General features: G+C 43.2%; 1 pseudogene; it reads right to left on the bottom strand.

Moving 5' to 3' along the window:
* Positions 1-1,415: 1,415 nt before the first annotated feature.
* Positions 1,416-2,335, bottom strand: LOC127130028 (uncharacterized GPI-anchored protein At1g61900-like; annotated as a pseudogene).
* Between the last annotated feature and the right edge of the window lie 20,057 nt (positions 2,336-22,392).

Genomic DNA, 22,392 nt, shown 5'->3' with positions numbered 1-22,392 from the left:
TCGCTTACCCTCAGCATCTCTCTCAATCGCTCTCGTCGCTTACCCTCAGCATCTCTCTCAATCGCTCTCGTCGCTTACCCTTCGCTTACCCATCGCTCAACCTCGTTAACCAGAGAGAGTGCAAACCCATGGTTTTAAAAGGAGAAGTCAAGCGGGAATCTCACCTTTGGCGTCGATAATGAATCAGGTGAGCTTGAATCTATCTCCTCTCTTCCAATACTAGCCTTTTACTTTGATTTCTGGGATTTAGGGTTTTTGTTTTGCTTTTAAGTTTCAATTCCGCCTCTCTATTAGGGTTTTTTCGTTGTTAATTCCTCTTCTCCCTCCACTGATTCGTTTTCTATTTATGCTTTACAAATTAGGGTTTCAATTGGTGTCTTTGGTATTCCAGAAGAGTAACTCTGCAAAGCACTTTGGATGTTCAGAAATTGATTGACCTCTTTGATGCTAGGTTCGAAAATGGTAATCTGAACCTTCGTACTTTCTTGCTCTGATTTTGTCTCAATGCCCATTTGGGCATTCTTTGAAATTTCAACTAACTTGGTAATTACTTTGTGTTTTTTCCTTTTTTACCGCAGTGAAGATTCTCTTGTAACCTTGAGGTTGTGGATGCTGCATTTGAGGATGAGGATGAACATGAAGCTCGACATATGCCTGCTGGTATTGATTCTGGTCCAGGGTATTTGCTGCAAGTTGTTTCACGTTTTGACTTCGCTCAGGTTGCAAGCTTACTCCATCTTGGTGTGTTTTTGTACAGGTACTCGAAGGAACTTCTCATGTGAAACGTTTACAGGTACAGGCCTTTGCAACCTGAGTCTTTGGCTGTGTGTTTTGGTGTATCACGGTTTTCCATTGATTATGATGTAGCAGTGTTAACTGATGCAAATTGTTGGCAATGTTGCAGGATCGGTGCCGACTACAACGCTCAATTGCGTACTGGTTTGAGGCAGCTCACGTCATAACAAATGGTAAGCTTCCGAAAGCAGTTTCGGTTTTGATCACTGCTCTGGTTTGATGCCTATTCCATCATGGGCGAATTCCATCGGTAAGCCGGCAAATTAATGCATTTCCTTAAACTCGTTCTGTTTCCGCAGGTTCAGCGGTTCCCTGCAGAGTAGCTCTTGGTCATAGTCGAAATCATGCTCTCACACCAAGCTTCTTAACAACATCACCAACTGTGGAAATTTGAACATACAATGAGACTCGACCTTTCTACGGCATCTGTAATATGGCTAGTGGTATTGGAATCATTATCCATTTTCTTTAAATTATCATGCATACAGGATTTAGAGGTTGAGTGTGATTTTGTTAAGAATTGTTGCAGGGCCTGCTATCACTACCGTTATGACGTTTTGGGGCGATACAAGGCATAGTTCCAGTTCAAAGATGTTAAGTTCCCGCAAATTGGATACATGACAATGAGGCCATTAAAAAATATACATGCAAAACCCATGCCAGACACTTTGAAATGCCTTCGTGACACACTTCAAAACCCTAAAATCTCAGTACAACAATACTGACAAAAAATGTAAATATAACAAGGAAACCCACTCCAGCAGAATTACAACCAATGTTTTTCAATGACTGTGAAATTGGTAATGCTGGTAATGACATCTCAGGTGCACAGAATGATAGAGATGTAAATGAAGATGATGAGGGCCAGGGTGCAGCAATATTGTCACTTAAATCACATGTAAAACTAACACCAGATGAATTGTCAAATATCACATCTCCCGGCAAGCTTTGGAGTAGACATCCTGCATCTTGTACTCCAAATGCTTGTATGTTGAAATCTTTCAAATCGACATCACAAAGCTCATAAACATTTGTCATCACCCCACCTCCACGTAACATCGATCCAAATTGTGTTGCACATATTATAGCTTGTTTATTGGTAATTAATATTTTTGTTGTGTCCCTGCAATATATGTATTTAATGAACTGCAGCAGGTAGGACTAGGAGCAGCTACATTCTTACATACAGCAATTACATCTGAAGGCTCCTTAAAAGTCAAAGGACAAACTTTGTTGACTTTGCAGGAAGATAGTATCCGGAATGCTTTATTTGCAACCTCCGATGATAGTTGTTTGGAAAGATAAGAATAAACAACACCTTTGCAATCATTTAGATAATCAGTGTGATTCATTTCCCCAGCCATATTGTCATTATTTATCATCATTTGTCGGCCAGAAATCTGAAGCGCTGCATCCATAATTGCAGACCGACAAACAGGTCTGCAACACTCCTTAAGTGGATCAACAGTTCTACAGGCCTCAACTAATTTACTTGTGTTTACTGTTCTTTCAAAAGTAGAATCATTCTTCACAGGGCATGACCCGCCTGTAAGATTAGATGATTTAATAGAACAAAGTGTGGGTATAGTGTGGCAAGGCGAACAAGGTTGATGGCATATGTTTATAATGGAGAATGGTGCTTATGATTACAGATTTAATACCAATTGGATGGGTCAAAACCACAGACCATGTAGTCATGATCAAGGTAAGCTTTATCCATTAGCTCATGCCTTTGGATGATGGAATATGATGATGCATCATTTCCTTGTTTCTGTTTGAGGTTTATGGCAATGTATCAACTGGTTTTGCAGGCTGTTGCTGCTACTTGGTGGCAAAATCATGGCTGCTGCAGAAATTTAATGACAGGATGTTATCCATGTGCAGTCACGACCAAACTCAAACATCCTTGGCCAATGCAAGTGCAATATCTGGTGTGGTTGTAATGCTTGGTTGTAGTAGTTGCAGGACCTTGCTTAGCAATGCAGAACCAATGGTTGGCCAAGCCAAAATGACAATTCAAGACAAGTTGCACATGAGGTTAACATAAGATAAGTTACTTGGCCAAGAAGATACAAAGTCAAACTCATCACACAAGACTCTTGGATGGTGAATCAAGGCTAAAATGGATTAGATTAGGTTTAAGAGGGTCAAAAATGGGAAGGTTAACTTTGGTCAAAGTTGACCAAAAAGTCAACTGTTGACTAAAGTCAACAAAATGGTCAAAATTCAATTTTCTTTGTAGTTTCTTTGTCAATGGACATTGAATAAATGGTTATGGTGAAATTTTAGGGTTTTTGGATTTTGGGTGACTTTGGTCAATGTTGACCAAAAAGTCAACTGTTGACCAAAGTCAACAATTGGTCAAAATTGTCAAGACTTGTACCTTTTTATGTAAAATCAAATGTGATGGTTTAGAATGATGTGAAATGAATTGAAATGGTTTGAAAAATGATTTGAAATTTAGTTTTACCATTGGTTTATTTTATGACTTGAATGCTTGACTTTGAAAAGAACATGACTTGACTGGTAGTATGTGTTAACAAGGCCATGAACTGAGGGCATAAGATTAGGATTTGAAAGGGATATTCATGAATCAAGTGGCATGATTGGCAATTGGCTTGTGACACAAGAAGGTTGGTTGTTTGGATGACCAAGACCATATGTGTATTAACAATCACATGAACAACACCATGACTTTGGACCAAGACCAATCCTCATATAAAACCAAAGTAAGGTTAGGCCAAGCATGCTAAACAAAAATAAAAACATAAAAAATTCAAGACCAAAATCGGGGTATGACAGTTGCCCCTATTTAAGCGTCTTCAACTAGAGAATATGAAGCAGGACGTTCTTCATATGATCATAGTGGGAGATGGTTAAATACTAAGAAGACCCAGATTTTGATCCTGAATCCCTATGAAATAATTAACACTGCCTGTCAGAATCGGCAAAGAAGCAATCTCAAAAGAAGAATCCGTCTGGTACAGTGAAAATCGGCCTGAGTACCGAAACAGAAAGTTGACCTGGATACTAAAATAAATGGTAACACAGGAATACCCATGGCCTGAACGCCGCGCATTAGTCTAAACACTAAGCATCGAAATATGAGAGTATCAATGTTGGTCTGATCACCGGAAATCTGGTCTGAACACCACTTCGATCTAAAAATCGGAAAACTGGCCTGAATGCCACAAGTACTTCGACCTGATTGTCGGAAACTTCTTCGTTCTGAACATCGGAAACTGGCCTGAATGCCACTTCGGTCTGGATACCGGAAACTGGCCCGAATGCCACAAGTTGCATCGACCTGAATGTCGGAAACTTTTTCGATCTGAAAATCGGAAAAACTGGCCTGAATGCCACTTCGGTCTGGATACCGGAAAAACTGGCCTGAATGCCACAAGTACTTCGACCTGATTGTCGGAAACTTCTTCGATCTGAATATCGGAAACTGGCCTGAATGCCACAAGTACTTCGACCTGATTGTCGGAAACTTCTTCGATCTGAATATCAGAAAAACTGGCCTGAATACCACTTCGGTCTGGATACCGGAAACTGGCCTGAATGCCACAAGTTGCATCGACCTGAATGTCGGAAACTTCTTCGATCTGAATATCGGAAACTGGCCTGAATGCCACAAGTACTTCGACCTGATTGTCGGAAACTTCTTCGATCTGAATATCGGAAACTTCATGCCTGTCAGCATCGGCAGAAATAGGGAACAATAATAATTGAGGCGGCACGTGGGCCGACGACCCATGCTGGGGATAATAAGTCATGAACAACCTTCAGTCTGAGCACCGGAAACAAACTTTTGGCTTATCACTTGGGATACCGAGAATGTTTTATGCTTACATGCGTATGTTTGAATTTTGCGATGGTGTAATGCTCCATGAAAATGGAAATGCTACGCGATTTGGGAGGATGCAATGCAATATGATTCTACATGCAGGGATGCGAAATGCTGGGGAAAATGCCAAGCTGAAGCAAGGAATCCTGTTGGGAAAATGATCACAATCTTCTGGACCCTGGCACTACTGTTGGAGATGCATAGCATAATGAACTATGTGGGGAAATGACCGGCCACGCGGTGTTCCGGCAATGACGAGATACCGAGACTCTGACTGGGGAGAGAACGGCGCTGCAAAACTGTTGTTGGGGGAAGCGATAGTGGTTCTGGCAACCATAATCTACGAGAGATGACTCAGCAGGGGGGAGCAAACACCGATACGGTACCGAGGTTATGCTTCCAGGAAAGAGATCATCGATCTGGGATTGAAATCCTCGATCTGGCATCGAACTCTGAGGAGCAGCTGCTTCTGCTGGGAAGATACAGTCTGGTACTGTCAACTCCGCTGGGGAGTGTATAGTCTGACACACATGCTCAGGAAATACCCTGAGGGTATCTGTTCTGAATAGATGATCCAAAGCACTTAAAATTCACATCAACTTTAAATGTTTATTAAGCATATACCTGTAAAGCCCTTATGTGTCATGATGCAATGTTTATCAAAAATTCGGACGTCATTTTTGCAAACAAAAACAGTAAAATAAAAATGAAAACAGAGATATACTGAATAACATGATTTTATTGATTGAATGGCCTCTGAATAGGCATTTACATCAGGAAGCAATCCCTGGAAAGAGGTAATCGCAAAACAGAAATTAATCTAGTGGCAATGTGAAATGGATTTCTACTGGGTTCCAATTCTGCTATGACTCGCTCGTCTTCAAGATCTTCCAGATGATCAGCCTTCTGAAAAGGTGATTAGATTGTTTTCTTCCTTTTGAAAGTTTCCAGTCATTGACATGAGATGAGATTCAGAACTAACTCAGAACGCAGTCATTCGCTTAATCCCTAATTTTTGCCTGGATCGCCCTTTCGGGTTTTCAATCCACCGGGATACCCATTTTTGCCTAAGTTGCCTTTTCAGGTTTTCAACTTACCGGGTGTACGATCTTTTCATTTTTAAATCCCTACTTTTTTCCCGAACCTCTTCATCTTCTTGGTTCGTCGGGATGCCCATTTTTGCCTGGACTGTTCTTTTTACCGTCTGGCGGGTCTATTTTATGCGAAGTATTTTTTAACTGCGTCTGAGTTTACCGGGGAAGTGAAGTCTTCACCATCCATCGTTGCAAGCATTAAGGCCCCACCATCGAAAACCTTGGTGACGATATACGGTCCCTCATAGTTAGGAGTCCACTTGCCCCTGTGATCTGTTTGAGGAGGAAGGATCCTTTTCAACACTAAATCTCCAGCTTGGAAACATCGAGGACGCACTTTCCGATCAAAGGCTCTCTTCATCCGACTTTGATACAACTGCCCATGATAAATGGTTGTCATTCGCTTCTCTTCAATAAGACTCAACTCATTGAACCTTGTTCGAATCCATTCAACTTCGTCTAGCTTGACATCCAACAGGACTCTTAGAGATGGCATCTCCACTTCGACAGGCAGGACCGCTTCCATACCATACACAAGGGAGTAAGGGGTTGCCCCGGTCGATGTACGTACTGAAGTGCGATACCCATGCAAGGCGAAGGGTAGCATCTCATGCCAATCTCTGTACGTAACGACCATCTTCTGCACAATCTTCTTTATGTTCTTATTTGCTGCCTCAACAGCACCGTTCATCTTAGGACGATAGGGGGAAGAATTGTGATGCTGAATGTTGAAGTTCTGGCACAACTCCTTCATCATTTTGTTATTGAGATTGGAACCATTATCAGTAATGATTCTCTCGGGAATCCCATAGCGACAAATGATTTCTTTCTTGATGAAACGGGCAACCACATGTCTGGTGACATTCGCGAACGACGCTGCTTCGACCCACTTGGTGAAATAGTCGATGGCAACAAGGATGAAGCGATGCCCATTGGAAGCAGTCGGCTCAATCTTTCCAATCATGTCAATGCCCCACATTGCAAACGGCCACGGCGAAGACATCACATTCAGAGGATTCGGCGGTACATGCACCTTATCAGCATAAATCTGGCATTTATGACACTTCCGAGCATACTTGAAACAATCTGATTCCATGGTCATCCAGTAATAACCCGCCCTTAACAATTTCTTAGCCATTGCATGTCCACCGGCATGAGTACCGAAGGAACCTTCATGAACTTCCTGCATTAACATGTCCGCCTCGTGTTTGTCCATGCATCTGAGCAAAACCATGTTGAAGTTCCTCTTATACATCACATCGTCTTTGTTCAAGAAGAAACTGCCTGCCAATCTTCTCAAAGTTTTTCTGTCATTGTTGGATGCCCCTGCAGGGTACTCTTGATTCTTCAGAAAGCATTTGATATCGTGATACCAGGGCTTGTCATCGACTACCAGTTCAGCAGCAAACACATACGCGGCCCTATCAAGGCGCATAACATCGATCCTAGGAGCATGATTCTACCGAACCACCTTGATCATGGAGGATAGAGTAGCAAGTGCGTCTGCCATCTGGTTCTCATCACGAGGTATATGATACAATTTTACTGTTGTGAAGAAAGTCAACAGCCTTCTCGTGTAATCTCTATAAGGGACCAGAGTAGGCTGGAGAGTGTTCCAATCACCATTTACTTGATTGATCACTAGAGCTGAATCTCCGAAGATGTCCAGAGTCTTGATTCTCAAATCAATGGCTTGCTCAATACCCAAGATACAGGCCTCGTACTCAGCTTCATTATTGGTGCACTCGAAAGTCAGACGAGCGGTGAAAGGCATGTGGGCACCTTTCGGAGTAGTAATGACAGCGCCAATTCCACTTCCTTTGGCGTTGACGGCCCCATCAAACGTTAAAATCCACCTTTCATCTGGATCAGGTCCCTCCCCAACAACTGGCTCTTCACAGTCTTTCATCTTGAGGAACATGATGTCTTCATCTGGAAAATCAAACTTCATCGGCTCATAGTCTTCAATCGGTTGTTGAGCAAGATAGTCTGACAGAATACTCCCCTTGATGGCTTTCTGGGATGTATACTGGATATCATACTCTGTCAGTACCATTTGCCAACGAGCAACCCTTCCGGTGAGAGCTGGCTTCTCGAATATATACTTGACTGGATCCATCTTGGAGATCAGTAAGGTTGTGTGAGTCAGCATGTATTGTCTCAATCGCTTAGCAGCCCATGCAAGTGCACAACATGTCTTTTCAAGCATTGAGTATCTCGACTCGCAGTCTGTGAATTTTTTACTCAGGTAGTAGATGGCATGCTCTTTTCTACCTGTCTCGTCGTGTTGACCGAGAATACAACCCATAGAATTGTCGAGTACTGTCAAGTACATAATCAGCGGTCTCCCTGAGACTGGAGGCATGAGGATAGGGGGATTCTGCAAATACTCTTTTATCTTTTCAAAAGCCCTTTGACAATCGTCATTCCACCTGATAGCCTGATCTTTCCTCAGCAATTTGAAAATTGGCTCACACGTGACTGTTAGATGAGATATGAACCTTGCAATGTAGTTCAACCTCCCTAAGAAACCACGGACTTGCTTCTCTGTTCTTGGCTCAGGCATTTCCTGTATTGCTTTCACTTTGTCAGGATCCACCTCAATCCCTTTTCCGCTAACAATAAAACCCAACAATTTTCCAGATCTCACCCCGAAAGTGCACTTGTTCGGATTAAGCCTCAGCTTGAATTTCCTTAACCGTTCAAACAGTTTCTGCAGATTCACCAGATGTTCTTCTTCTGTCTGAGATTTGGCAATCATATCGTCCACATAAACCTCGATTTCATGATGAATCATGTCATGGAACAGAGTCACCATAGCTCGTTGATATGTTGCCCCAGCGTTTTTCAGACCAAACGGCATCACCTTGTAGCAGAAGGTCCCCCATGGGGTTTGTCGCATCACGCGAAAAACCGGCGGGAAAACAAGAACAACAGAGCCGCCACCGTGCGTTATTTATCCCAAAAGAGGGAAAGGAAACGCTCAGAGTAAACCTGGAAAGAACATGGTCTCGCGACCAAAGAGAATGGGTTCGGGAGTCGGTTATGCGAAGGGAAGGTATTAGCACCCCTACGCATCCGTAGTACTCTACGGGATCCACGCACAAAAGGAAGGAAAATGGTTGCTAAAACGCTGCTCACACACACACACACTGGCTGAAAGAGACAAAAGAAACTGACTGAAACTGACTCGGCAGGACATAGTATCCTGGGCTTACTTAGTCTATCAGACATAGACATCAGAGTCGAAGTAGTTCGGACTGGGGAAACGACACATGCTCGCTAGGATATCGCATCCTATGCATACGTATCTTCTTGGACAAAGAAGAATCAGAGCATTCGTAGCTCGGCCGACACGCACACAAACAAACACAGGCAAAGGCAAACGTGGAGCCTGAATGCCAATCACTGGACTTACATCAGCATCCGAACCAAAATACACGCACACTGGAACCCAAATGCCACTCGATGGACTTACATCAGCTTCCAAGCACACAACAAGACAAAACAAAGACACAGGCGCCCGGAGAGATCTGCTCATCTCCTGCCTACGTACCTCATCTGGTATGAGGATCAGGGCGACGTAGTTCCCCTACGGAGGGATACAGGACTAGCCTAACCAGATAACAGAGGGAGACACAACTAGGGAGACTACGACTCGAGCCTAGATGTTATCATGCAAAATCATCCCTAAGTTAAGGTTTCTAGCTAACTGGCACAGGGAGCCAGCCTATCCTAAACATGACTTGCACAGGAAGCAAGCCACACACACACTTAACTTGCACAGGAAGCAAGCCAAGCAAAACCTAACTTGCACAGGAAGCAAGTCTAAACTAAACCTAACTCGCACAGGAAGCAAGTCAAACAAACATACAAGCACAGGTAGCACACACTATACACAAGCAAGTGGCTCAAACAAGGGTTAGGTTTTAGTCAAGGGGTCATATCAACCTCAACAAACAAACCTCTGGAACTGGGTGAATGTGCTCTTAACCTTGCCATTGAGGAGCTAAGGTGAAGCAGATGAAAGGTGGGTGAAGATAAGACTTCACAGCTCTTATCCCTGGCCTGGGAGAGCTTAAGACAAGGATGTGTGGGTTCAGAAAGTGGGAACCCTTCTACACATTTAAAACTGACTCAACTGTACAATTGTACAAGATCTTGGGTTTATATCTGCAATGCATCAACACAGTGGTGTGAGCAAAGCAGATGACACACAGAATAGCAGGGGATAGGTTGCTTATCCCTTGGGTTCTGCCAATTGCCTCTTCACTTAGGAGGACTTTGACTCTGTACAAGGACAAATGTAAACAATCACAAACATTGCCTCTTAAGGAGGACTTCAGACAGGTGCCTGGCCAAGTAACAGGCCAGGTCTTCCAGACTACATGAAGATTAGAAGTATACCTCAATGCAAATTGCTTATACAAGCAAAGCAAAGCAAAAGTTCACAAGGAACTGAGCAACTAAAAGCACCTGAAATGGTCAAGCAGATGTTAGTATGCAACTTCAAAACAAAACAAAAAGAAACAGACACCAATGTTAATCAGAAGCAAGTAGATGTGCAAGGCACAAGGCTTAAGGCATGTGAGCCAAGCCACCTACAAAACAAACAAGTTAGACAATGATATTTAAGCAAGCTCAATCAAAAATAATTGGTCTCATTGGTCATTTGTTGGTCAACCTGAAAACATGAGCTCAAAGGTGAGTAACAGGACCACTAGGACAAGCCTAGGGTCAAAAGGGAATGAAAAAGTCAAAACAGCAAAGGGCAAGCATCCAAAATCATGTTCAAACAATTAAGAAACACAACCAATTGGGTTCACATTCATATCAATCATCATCATCATTTCATGAACAATTTAGGTCAAAGTGTTGCAAACAGAAGCTCATAGAAGTCAACAGCAAGACTTAACTCAAAAGCAACCTCAAACATTTCCAAAAATCACCAAATAAATCATGGTCAATCACAACCCACAGCATGGTAAGCATCTCAAATTTCATCTCATTTGGACAAGTGGAAGGCAGTCAATGAAAATCAGAAAGTCAAAGCAATTTTGAACATGCTCAAAGAAGTCAACCAAACATGCATCAACTTAGAAAAATCATATATCAGAAATGGTGTATGATAAATGAACGGGACTAAAACCATGGCAAAGCTTAACATGTCTAGTAATCTCATGCAAAATTTCATGTCCATCTAATAAAGTATGAGGATTTCACAAATGAAATGGCAACATGTGTCACAAAAAGTCAACATAAGACCAAACAGGGGAGAAAATCCCAAACAATTAGGAAATGCCACAAATAATTCCAAGAAAATTCACATGTAAACTAGACATCCAAGAGTAGGTTCATGCAAAAATTCAAACCAATTTGAGTTCAAGAAGCATGGTAATGAAAATCATGAAGTTGGACATCAATGGTGTGACACAAATTGTCACATCCTAATTCAAAAAATCATATCTCACAAACCAGCAATGATAAATTCACATACTCTACACCAAAATCACCAGGAGTGTGTCTAGTTTAAGCAACAAAATTTGGGAGCCATTGGATAAAGTATCACCATTTCACAAATGTTTTGGCAAGATGTACAAAATTTGGTCACATGCTACAAACCCTAATGCCATTAAAATCCAGCCATCAAAAAATCATTAAAAACATGATAAAATACTATACATTCATGTGAGCAAGATGCAAAAATTTTCAGGAATTTTGGAATTGAAATGAGTGAATTATGAATTTTGTAAGTTGAGTGATCAAATGGAATAAAATGAACAAAAGAACATGGAATTGTAAGTCAACATGTTGACCGAGTGGCACGGTGGTAATATGCGCCTCATTAAACCAAACGCTGCGCTTAGGGAGGGCAGAACGAAATGTTCTGATTGGTTGAGGGCAATGAACAGTAAACAGCATCATGCAAAACACGTGAAATGGCAAAAATCTGGAAAATTAGGGTTTGTAAATGGAACAGTGTAGCTTCATCACTTCCAATCAATCGAAAATTTCGAAATGCCCAGAAACCAAAAATGAGGATATCAACATGACCAGCAAGCAATGTCCATACATAATCCAACAACCATTTTCAAGAAATCGGGCTCATAAGAAAGACAAAGTAGAAACATGTTCACACATCAATTTTCAACTCAGCATAACTTTCAGCATACTTAACCATTTTCATTGATTTAAACTTCATCATTCTCAGCACAAAAAGATCTACAATAAGCATCTCATAATTTTGCAAATGGCCATGGTCGAAAACTTACCAAACTTGATGAACAGTTGTGATTCTGATGTTGTTTGGCCGTATGCACTTGAAACAGATGCTTTAACAACTCCCAGGAGGTGAATGGTGAAGTTTTTTGGCTCAATGACCCTTGAAATGCTTAAACCGAGTTCTGCCATGGATGATGTGTGAAGAAAACAGTCGGGCAAAACTCCTCACAGTTGTGGAAATGAAGTTGCAATGAGTCCAAAATGATGCTTGGATGATGAAACAAACAAAGCTTGCTCGGGTTATTTGGAGTTTTTTGGCAGATTTTGAAGAATGATGAAAATGAGTTTTGGAGAGAGTTGAGTTTTTCTGTCTTGAATGTGTGGCTGCTGCTAGGGTTTTTCAGCAGGGAAATGATGATTATATATGCTGTTTTAATGGTACTGAGCAAGCTTCATGAAAATATGGAATGGAGTTGGTAAAAGTGTACTTTTGGCCAATTTTCAAGCAAGTTAGGCATGGCTATGTGTACTGCACGAATTTGGGCTTGGTTCATGTCACAAATGCATTTTCAGAACATGTTTGATTGGCCCAAGTGGTTAAAAATGATTATTTGAAAAGTCAAAATTCAACTCACTTGAAATTAATTAAGGCAAGTTCAAAAAGGCCATTTTGCTTGGTGAAGTTTTGGTGAATGAAAGTTACATTTTGGAAAGAGGGGATCAAATGTGACTTGTAGGAAAAACCCCCCCCAAATTGGCCAAATGGTTTGAGAGATATGGCCTTTTGAAGTTCAAGAATTTTGAAAATGAATTGATCATAACTTGCCAACCATACATGGGAATTGAGAGTTCTTGGACTTTTTGGAAATGGGAGAACAAGATCTTCAACTTTCATGTTGGGCAAAAATTCATTTGAAGCTTGTATCATGATGTAAGTTTGAGGATCAAGACTTTCCATTTTTGGCAGGTTTCAATTACAGGTCCAGTTTCCATTTTTGGAAATTTCTGATCTGGCTTCAAATTCTTCCATGATGGTTGTTGACATGATATATGAGGCCTATATGGACATGAATGAGACCTCTCAAACCAAATCCAACCATCAAATCACTGATTAAATGGACAGTTGACCAACAGTTGACTTTTAGGGTTTCTGACTGATTGTGCATTGACTGATGACTTCTGAACATCCAATCCTTGACCAAAACACTTCAAATGGATCCCCAAGTCATGTGAACATGCTGGACCAACCCTAGGGCCTTGGCTCCTTGAGAATTGTGCTTGCTTGATTGACTGATCTCCTGATCAGTTTGACCTAATTCTCCTGATTGACTTGCACTTGAGGCAAAGGGACAATGCAATGCTATGCAGTGGACCATGATATGCTATGACCTAATATGAGAATGTATGTACAATGATGGGTGCAAATTTGAGGTGCTACAGCTGCCCCTATTCAATCAGCTGGGAACCCGAACGGATGATAGCGACGGCTGTCAGACTTTCAGGGTAAACAGGGATTGAATACCAAGAACCGTAGAATTTGCACTCTGCTGGATATGATACAAGGAGAACCACGTCATTTACCGATGACGCCTGCAATTGACAACTTCAGAAAAGCGAAACCATTTACCGATGGTTAGAAATTGGTAACTTGATATTTACCGATATCAACTTCAGCAAGACCATTTACCGATGGCTGCTGGGAAACAACTTTGATGTAAAAGGAAGCAAAACCATTTACCGATGGTGGCTTCAAAGAAACTTGACATTTACCGATATCAACCTCAACTCGACCATTTACCGATGGCTGTTGGGAAACAAATCTGATGTAAAAGGAAGCAAGACCATTTACCGATGGTGGCTTCAAAGAAACTTGACATTTACCGATATCAACTTCAACTTGACCATTTACCGATGGCTACTGCAACTGGGGATCTGATATTTACCGATATCGAAGCATACGGGGCCATTTACCGATGGCGTCTCCACTTGAGGAGGAACAAAATCTTTGTGGTGTAATCAGACAAGACGTTTACCGACGACTTCTGGGGATCTTGATTTTATCAACAAGGAAACAAAGCATGACCAGACATTTACTGATGACTGGGATGAGACTCGACGTTTACCGACATCGAAAGATGATGTTTACCGACATCAAAAAAAACGACCAGACATTTATCGATGACCGGGGAACACTTTACTAAGGGAAAAAACAAACATTTGCAACTGGAAACCAGATAGGACATTTACAGATGACTCTACTGGGGATTTCTAGCTGGGGATTATCAGACATTTACCGATGACTGCAGAAAAGACTCGATGTTTACTGACATCGAAAGATGATGTTTACCGACATCAAAACATGACCAGACATTTACCGATGACTGGGGTGAGACTCGATGTTTACTGACATCAAACAATGATGACCAGACATTTACCGATGACTGGAGAGAAACCCGATGTTTACAGACACCGAAACAATGGTGTTTACCGACACCAAAAATGATGACCAGACATTTACTGATGACTGGGGAGAAACCCGATGTTTACAGACACCGAAACAATGGTGTTTACCGACACCAAAATGATGACCAGACATTTACTGATGACTGGGGAGAATACCCGATGTTTACAGACACCGAAACAATGGTGTTTACCGACACCAAACACACGCGAGTGCTAGTATGACACTTACCGGTATCACAAGAACGACTTCTTAGATATGTCAAGGCAAGGTTGACCACTTGCTGGGGATCTCACTGGGGAGAAACAAACTTTCTGTCGCCAACGGGTGAGGTAATAAACCTCTGTGGGGATATCAATCCTGAATGCTGTCAAGAGCAACTGTAGCAGACTTGCTGTGCTGATGTTGAATGAAATGATCCGCCTCTGCCGGGGATACGGTCTGGTGAGGTTAACACATGAATGCATATGTTTGAATTTTTCTATGGCGTAATGCTCCATATTGAATGGGAATGCTACGCAGTTTGAGGATGCAATGATCACTACCCATGCAAAATGCAAAATGATGAAAAACTCCGGCTGGGGAGCCAAAACTGATCGGGTACTCCAACTCTGCGGGGAGACTCTGCAGGAGAGCAACGACTTCTCACTCATGTTGGAGAATAGCACTGCTGCTGGGGAAAGGTAAACTCCGCTGGGGATATCCTTCAGTCCACAGATAGGATAAATGTTGGAGATAAATTTCAATGAACCTGCCTCACTCGGGGAGGAAATCGGCAAATACAGGCCTGCTGGGGATAGGCAATCCTTAGATCTGTTGGGGGATAGAAGGCACTATCCACAGACGTCTCCGCAGGGAACATAGCTCTGATAGCTTCCAAACTTGCTTGGGGAAAATATCTGCTGAGGAAACGTCCTCACAGATGCCAATCTGAAAAACAGCACAACAAAATGCCCCCAGGGGATACATGGACAAGATACGCTCAAGTGTCCTCAACATTCAAAATGATTTTCAAATGTTTCATCTTTCTGCACGTATTGTGTAGCCTCCATGTTCTTATATGCAATGCTTATCAAAAATTCGGACATTTTGCAAACAAAACAGTAAAAATAAAAACAAAAAGAGCCATTTATCTGAATAACGACTTTTATTGATTGAAAATGTGCCTGAAGAGGCAAATACATTGGGAGGCAATTCCTAGAAAGAGGTAATTGCGCACAAAAGGAAAATCTATCCTAATGGCAATGTGAACACGGCATCCACTATTTCCCAATTCTGTTATAACTCACAGATCATCAGTTTTCCTCCCAACTCCTTGCTTTCTGAGAAGAATGACTGGACGGATCACATCTTTCGAGATGGCAGACGACAAAGCTTGATGAAGTACAGACAACTCAGACTGTAGTCTTCGCTTTAATCCCTCTTTTGGCTGGATCGCCCTTTCGGGTTTTCAATCCACCGGGATACCCATTTTTGCCTAAGCCGCCCTTGCGGGTTTTCGACTTACCGGGTGTACAAATTCTTTTCATTTTATCCCTAATTTTTGCCCGAACCTTTTCTTTCTGTTTTTTTGGTTCGCCGGGATGCCCTTTTTTTGCCTGGACTCTTTTTTTTCTTTTTGTCCAGCGGGTCAATTTATGCGAAGTATTTTTTGACTACATCTGAGTTAACAGGAGACGGAAAATCTTCACCATCCATAGTTGTAAGCATCAAGGCTCCACCGGAGAATACCTTTTCACAACATACGGACCTTCATAATTAGGAGTCCACTTGCCCCTGTTATCTGCACCGGGAGGGAGGATCCTCTTCAAAACTAGATCACCGATCTGATAGCTTCGAGGACGCACTTTCTGATCAAAGGCTCGCTTCATCCTTCGCTGATACAACTGTCCATGACATACAGCTGCTAGCCGTCTCTCCTCGATAAGGCTCAACTCGTTAAACCTTGTTCGAATCCACTCGGCTTCGTCCAGCTTGACATCCAATAAAACTCTCAGAGAAGGAATCTCCACTTCAACAGGTAGGACAGCTTCCATACCATACACAAGGGAGTAAGGGGTTGCCCCGGTCGACGTACGTACTGAGGTACGGTACCCATGCAAAGCGAAAGGCAGCATCTCATGCCAATCCTTGTACGTAACGACCATCTTCTGCACAATCTTCTTGATATTCTTGTTTGCCGCTTCTACAGCACCATTCATCTTCGGTCTGTAAGGAGAAGAATTGTGATGTTCAATCTTGAAATCTTTACAAAGCTCTTTCATCATCTTGTTATTGAGATTCGAACCATTGTCAGTGATGATTCTCTCAGGAACTCCATAACGACATATGATTTCTTTCTTGATGAACCGGGTAACCACTTGTTTGGTAACGTTAGCATAGGAAGCTGCTTCCACCCATTTGGTGAAATAGTCAATCGCAACCAAGATGAAGCGATGTCCATTCGAAGCAGTAGGCTCAATCTTCCCAATCATATCAATGCCCCACATGGCAAACGGCCAAGGCGAATTCATGACATTCAGAGGGCTTGGTGGTACATGCACCTTATCAGCATAAATTTGACACTTATGGCACTTCCGAGCATACTTGAAACAATCGGATTCCATAGTCATCCAGTAATAACCCGCTCTCAACAATTTCTTAGCCATTGCATGTCCGCCGGCATGAGTACCGAAGGAACCTTCATGAACTTCCTGCATTAACATGTCCGCCTCGGGTCTGTCCACGCATCTGAGCAAGACCATGTCAAAGTTTCTCTTATACAGCACATCATCCTGATTCAAATAGAAGCTTCCAGCTAGCCTTCTCAGGGTTTTCTTGTCATTCTTCGACGCACCTTCAGGATACTCCTGAGTCTTGAGGAAGTTCTTGATGTCATAATACCACGGCTTCTCATCAATCACAACAGACTCGGCTGCAAACACATACGCAGGCCTCTCGAGTCGATTCACCGCAACATGTGGCACATGATTCCACCAATGAACTTTGATCATAGACGACAAAGTAGCCAAGGCATCAGCCATTTGATTCTCATCCCGGGGGACATGATACAACTTCACCTTCTTGAAGAACGTCAGTATTCTTCTGGTGTAATCTCTATACGGAATCAAATGCGGCTGATTCGTATTCCAATCTCCATTGACTTGATTGACCACTAGAGCGGAATCTCCAAATATATCAAGAGTTTTGATCCTCAGATCAATGGCTTCTTCTATCCCCATGATACAAGCCTCATACTCAGCTTCGTTGTTGGTGACGTCAAACGTCAATCTGGCAGAAAAAGGTATATGAGCACCTTTAGGATTGATCAATACTGCCCCAACACCGTTACCATTCATATTCACAGCCCCATCAAACATCAGTGTCCATTTGTCATCCGGATCCGGTCCTTCCTCGACAAGAGGCTCTTCGCAATCTTTCATCTTAAGATACATGATGTCTTCATCAGGGAATTCAAACATCATAGGCTGATAATCTTCAATCGGTTGCTCGGCGAGGTAGTCTGACAGAATACTACCTTTGATGGCCTTTTGTGACGTGTACTGAATATCATATTCTGTTAGAATCATCTGCCAACGAGCAACGCGTCCGGTGAGAGCCGGTTTCTCAAAGATGTACTTCACTGGATCCATCTTAGAAATCAATAAGGTAGTATGGTTCAACATATACTGCCTCAGTCGGCGAGCAGCCCAGGCCAAAGCACAGCAAGTTTTCTCGAGCAGTGAATATCTTGTTTCACAGTCGGTAAACTTTTTGCTAAGGTAGTATATGGCATGCTCTTTTCGACCAGACTCGTCATGCTGTCCCAATACACACCCCATCGAGTTCTCAGTCACTGACAGGTACATTATCAGAGGTCTCCCTGGAACTGGAGGTATAAGGATTGGAGGTTTCTGTAAATACTCCTTTATCTTGTCAAAAGCTTTCTGACAATCATCATTCCACTTGATCGCCTGATTCTTTCTAAGCAGTTTGAAAATTGGTTCGCACGTGGCAGTTAGATGAGATATGAACCTTGCAATGTAGTTCAATCTCCCTAAAAACCCACGGACTTGCTTTTCCGTTTTCGGTTCAGGCATCTCTTGAATAGCTTTGACTTTCGCTGGATCAACCTCAATCCCTTTCTCACTGACAATGAAGCCTAAAAGCTTCCCTGATCTCACCCCAAACGTACACTTGTTCGGATTCAACCTCAGCTTGAACTTTCTCAACCGGTCAAACAGCTTCTGCAAATTAACCAGGTGCTCCTCTTCTGTCTGCGACTTCGCAATCATATCATCTACGTACACTTCAATTTCTTTGTGCATCATGTCATGAAAAAGAGTCGTCATTGCCCTCTGATAGGTAGCACCAGCATTCTTTAGCCCAAATGGCATCACCTTATAGCAGAACGTGCCCCAAGGTGTAATGAATGTCGTCTTTTCCATGTCCTCTGGCGCCATCTTGATCTGATTATATCCAGAGAAACCATCCATGAAAGAGAATACCGAGGATTGAGCCGTATTATCAACCAATACATCAATGTGAGGTAATGGGAAATCATCTTTCGGACTCGCTCTATTCAAATCCCGGTAATCGACACACATTCTGACTTTGCCATCCTTCTTCGGCACAGGAACGATGTTGGCCACCCATGGGGGATAACTTGTAACAGCCAAAAAACCTGCATCCCACTGCTTCTGAACCTCTTCCTTGATCTTAGTTGCCATGTCAGGACTCGTTCTACGAAGCTTCTGCTTGACCGAAGGACATCCTTCTCTAAGAGGTAATCGATGCACCACAATGTCTGTATCTAACCCAGGCATATCTTGATATGACCAGGCGAATATCTCCACATATTCTCTCAGCATCTCAATCAGCCTCCTCTTGACAGAGTCCTCTAAAGCAGCCCCAATCTTGATTTCTCTTTTGGCGTCCTCAGTACCCAAATTAACAACCTCCAACTCCTCCTGATGAGGTTGGATGACCCTTTCCTCCTGCTTCAGCAATCTGACCAATTCTGCAGGGAGTTCACAGTCTTCCTCACTCTCCTCTTCAGCTTGGTAGATGGGATTGTCGAAATCATACTGAGCCATAACAGAACTGTTCATAGTGAATGCCATAAGATCGCTTCTGCATGTTTAATGCTTTGTTTTAGAAAAAGAGTTCAATAAAGTCACAAAAAAAAAACATTGCCATTTTTATTGTTTTTGAAAAAGGATGAAAACAAAAAAAGAAAGACAGGGATCACAAAGTTTGATTTCAAAAAATGTCCTTCATTAATGATAATCATTAAAACATGATGAGGCCCTACAATGAATCACTACGCCTTGGGCAGATCGTAGGATTTTCATGCAAAATGACAAAACAACAGAAAATTACTCTGTCAGAAGAGTAACTTGAACCACTTCTTCAGCCGTCCAGTTGTTGATAGACCCCCCTGGTGCACACGGGCGAACCCAGTTGTCCAAATCACAATCACTGTCACAGTCTTCACTACCGGTTGCAGAGACGTCGCCATGATTCATCAGCCCAGCGCTGGTAAAGGTACTCGGACCCGCTTGACCATTCTGCTCTGCTTGGAGAGGCTCGTAACCAACGCCAAATTTGTCTTCTTTGACAGGCAAATCCACCATCTTGCCCCAGCCTTCAGCTTTGCCAGAATCAACAACCTCCTTAGCCTGCTTGTAAGAAGTAATTGAAGCACCTGGCTTCCTCTGCTCAGCGTACGCCACTTTCTCAAGAGCCACAGTCTCAAACGCCTGGCATAAGGTTTCGTGGATCTCGCCATCCACCTCAACATATTTGAACGAGGATAGATGACTCACCAGAATCTCTTCTTCACCGCACACGGTCACAATCTGACCGTTCCAGACATACTTGAGTTTTTGATGGAGAGTCGACGAGACTGCCCCTGCTGCATGAATCCATGGACGCCCCAATAAACAACTATAGGCGGGCTGGATGTCCATAACATAGAAGATGATATCGAATACCTCAGGACCTATCTTCACAGGCAAGGTAACTTCCCCACACACAGAACGTTTGGATCCGTCGAAAGCACGAACGATCAGGTCACTGGGAGTAAGCACAAACCCTTCCACATCAATCTTCTTCAGAATCTGCTTAGGCAGCACATTCAGCGACGACCCGGTGTCTACCAATACGTGAGACAACACTGCCCCTTGCACTCCATGGTGATGTGCAAGGCTTTGTTATGGTTCCGCCCTTCAGGCGGTAAGTCCAGGTTGGTGAATCCTACACCATGCCTGGTGCTCACATTGGCCATCACACCCTCCAGTTGATTGACAGAAATCTCCTGAGGCACGTAAGCCAGATTCAACATCTTCAGCAAGGCATTACGGTGTGCCTCAGAGCACAACAACAGTGAAAGTATAGAAATCTTGGACGGAGTTTGATTCAACTGATCTACAATCTTGTAGTCACTCTTCTTGATTATCTTCATAAACTCCTCCACGTCCTTCTCAAATGACCCCTCGGGCGCTTCCTTCTGGACAGGTTCTTCCTCAACCACAGCTTGCTTACCCTTTGCTTTGGCGAGAGCCTCAGCATTATTGTCCCTCAAAGGCTGCGGTGCGAACAGACGACCGCTTCTGGTAAAACCTCCTGGACCCCCTACATTATCCACAGCCGGACCAACAGTTGCAGGAACTCTATTCGGTAAACCAATTGTCACTGGAGTTTGATTCACTGGTCTCGTCTGACTTTCAGCCCTTCTGTAACTGCGGTGAGCATTATCATACTTCCACGGCACGGCTCTACTATTCTCAACAGCCCTTCTTCCAGACGCGGCGATAGTAGTTGGAGCACTGATGGTTACAGGCACGGAAATGGTAACTGGGGTACCATTTGTTGCAGGTGCACTAACGACCCTTTGTCCACGTCCTTCAGACGGTTTAAAGTAAATGGTGATAGTTGACACTGTTCCACGATCTTTTACAGCCCTACTGAATTGCAAACAACCCTCATCCATCATACCCTGGATACCGGCCCTTAACTGGTCGCAACCATTCTCAGATTCTGCACAGCCCAAACAATCCTCATCACAGCCCGAGTAGACACCCCCATTCAGCAGACGGCCCTTCACAACTAGCAGAGAAGTCTGAACATCATCAACATTAACAACCAGATCTTCAGCTTCTTTCCCCTCAATATTGTTCACTCTATGCCCACCATGCTGAGGCATAGGGTTGTTTACGACGTTAGGCACTGGAGCGAAGTTGATTGCCTTGGCATCGATCAAATCTTGGACCTTGTGCTGGAGAGCCCGACACTTCTCAGTATGATGCCCTGGTGCCCCAGAGTGAAAGTCACAACGGACGTTGGCGTCGTACCCAGGAGGCAATACTGTAGGCGGAGCCATTGTACGCAACTCAACCATCCCCAACCTGAGTAGTTCGGGCAGCAGTTCGGCGTACGACATGGGTAGCGAATCAAAACGTCGATCAGGCATCCTTTGTCTGGGCTGATACGGACGTTGCTGTTGTGTTGTGTTGTTGCGGTTGTTGAACTCTTTGTTGTTGTTGTTGACGAGGTTGAGGTGCCGGAATGGTTACTGCAGCAGCTTGACGGTATTCACTTCTGTTCTGATCTCTGCGGTGTTGAACAGCATTAGTTTCACCCTCTCTTCGACGAGGTGCCCCAGCAAACGGCTTCTTAGAAGAAGAGGAACCAGCATCTTGGATCTTCCCAGTTTTAATCAAGCTCTCAGTCCTCTCTCCACAAATGACAACATCAGAAAAACTACCGAATGGGCAGCTCCCCATCCGGTCCATAAACACACCCTGAAGAGTACCGATAAACATATCTGTCAACTCCCTCTCCAGCATAGGGGGTTGAACTCTAGCAGCCAGTTCACGCCACCTCTGGGCGTACTCCTTGAAGCTCTCATTGGATTTCTGACATAGACTCTGCAGCTGAGTCCGGCTCGGTGCCATGTCCATGTTGTGTTTGTATTGCCTCAAAAAGGC

The sequence above is a fragment of the Lathyrus oleraceus genome, chromosome 1, assembly GCF_024323335.1.
Source record: "Lathyrus oleraceus cultivar Zhongwan6 chromosome 1, CAAS_Psat_ZW6_1.0, whole genome shotgun sequence".
Taxonomy (NCBI): Eukaryota; Viridiplantae; Streptophyta; class Magnoliopsida; order Fabales; family Fabaceae; genus Lathyrus; species Lathyrus oleraceus.
This window is presented reverse-complemented; position numbering and strand designations above follow the sequence as displayed.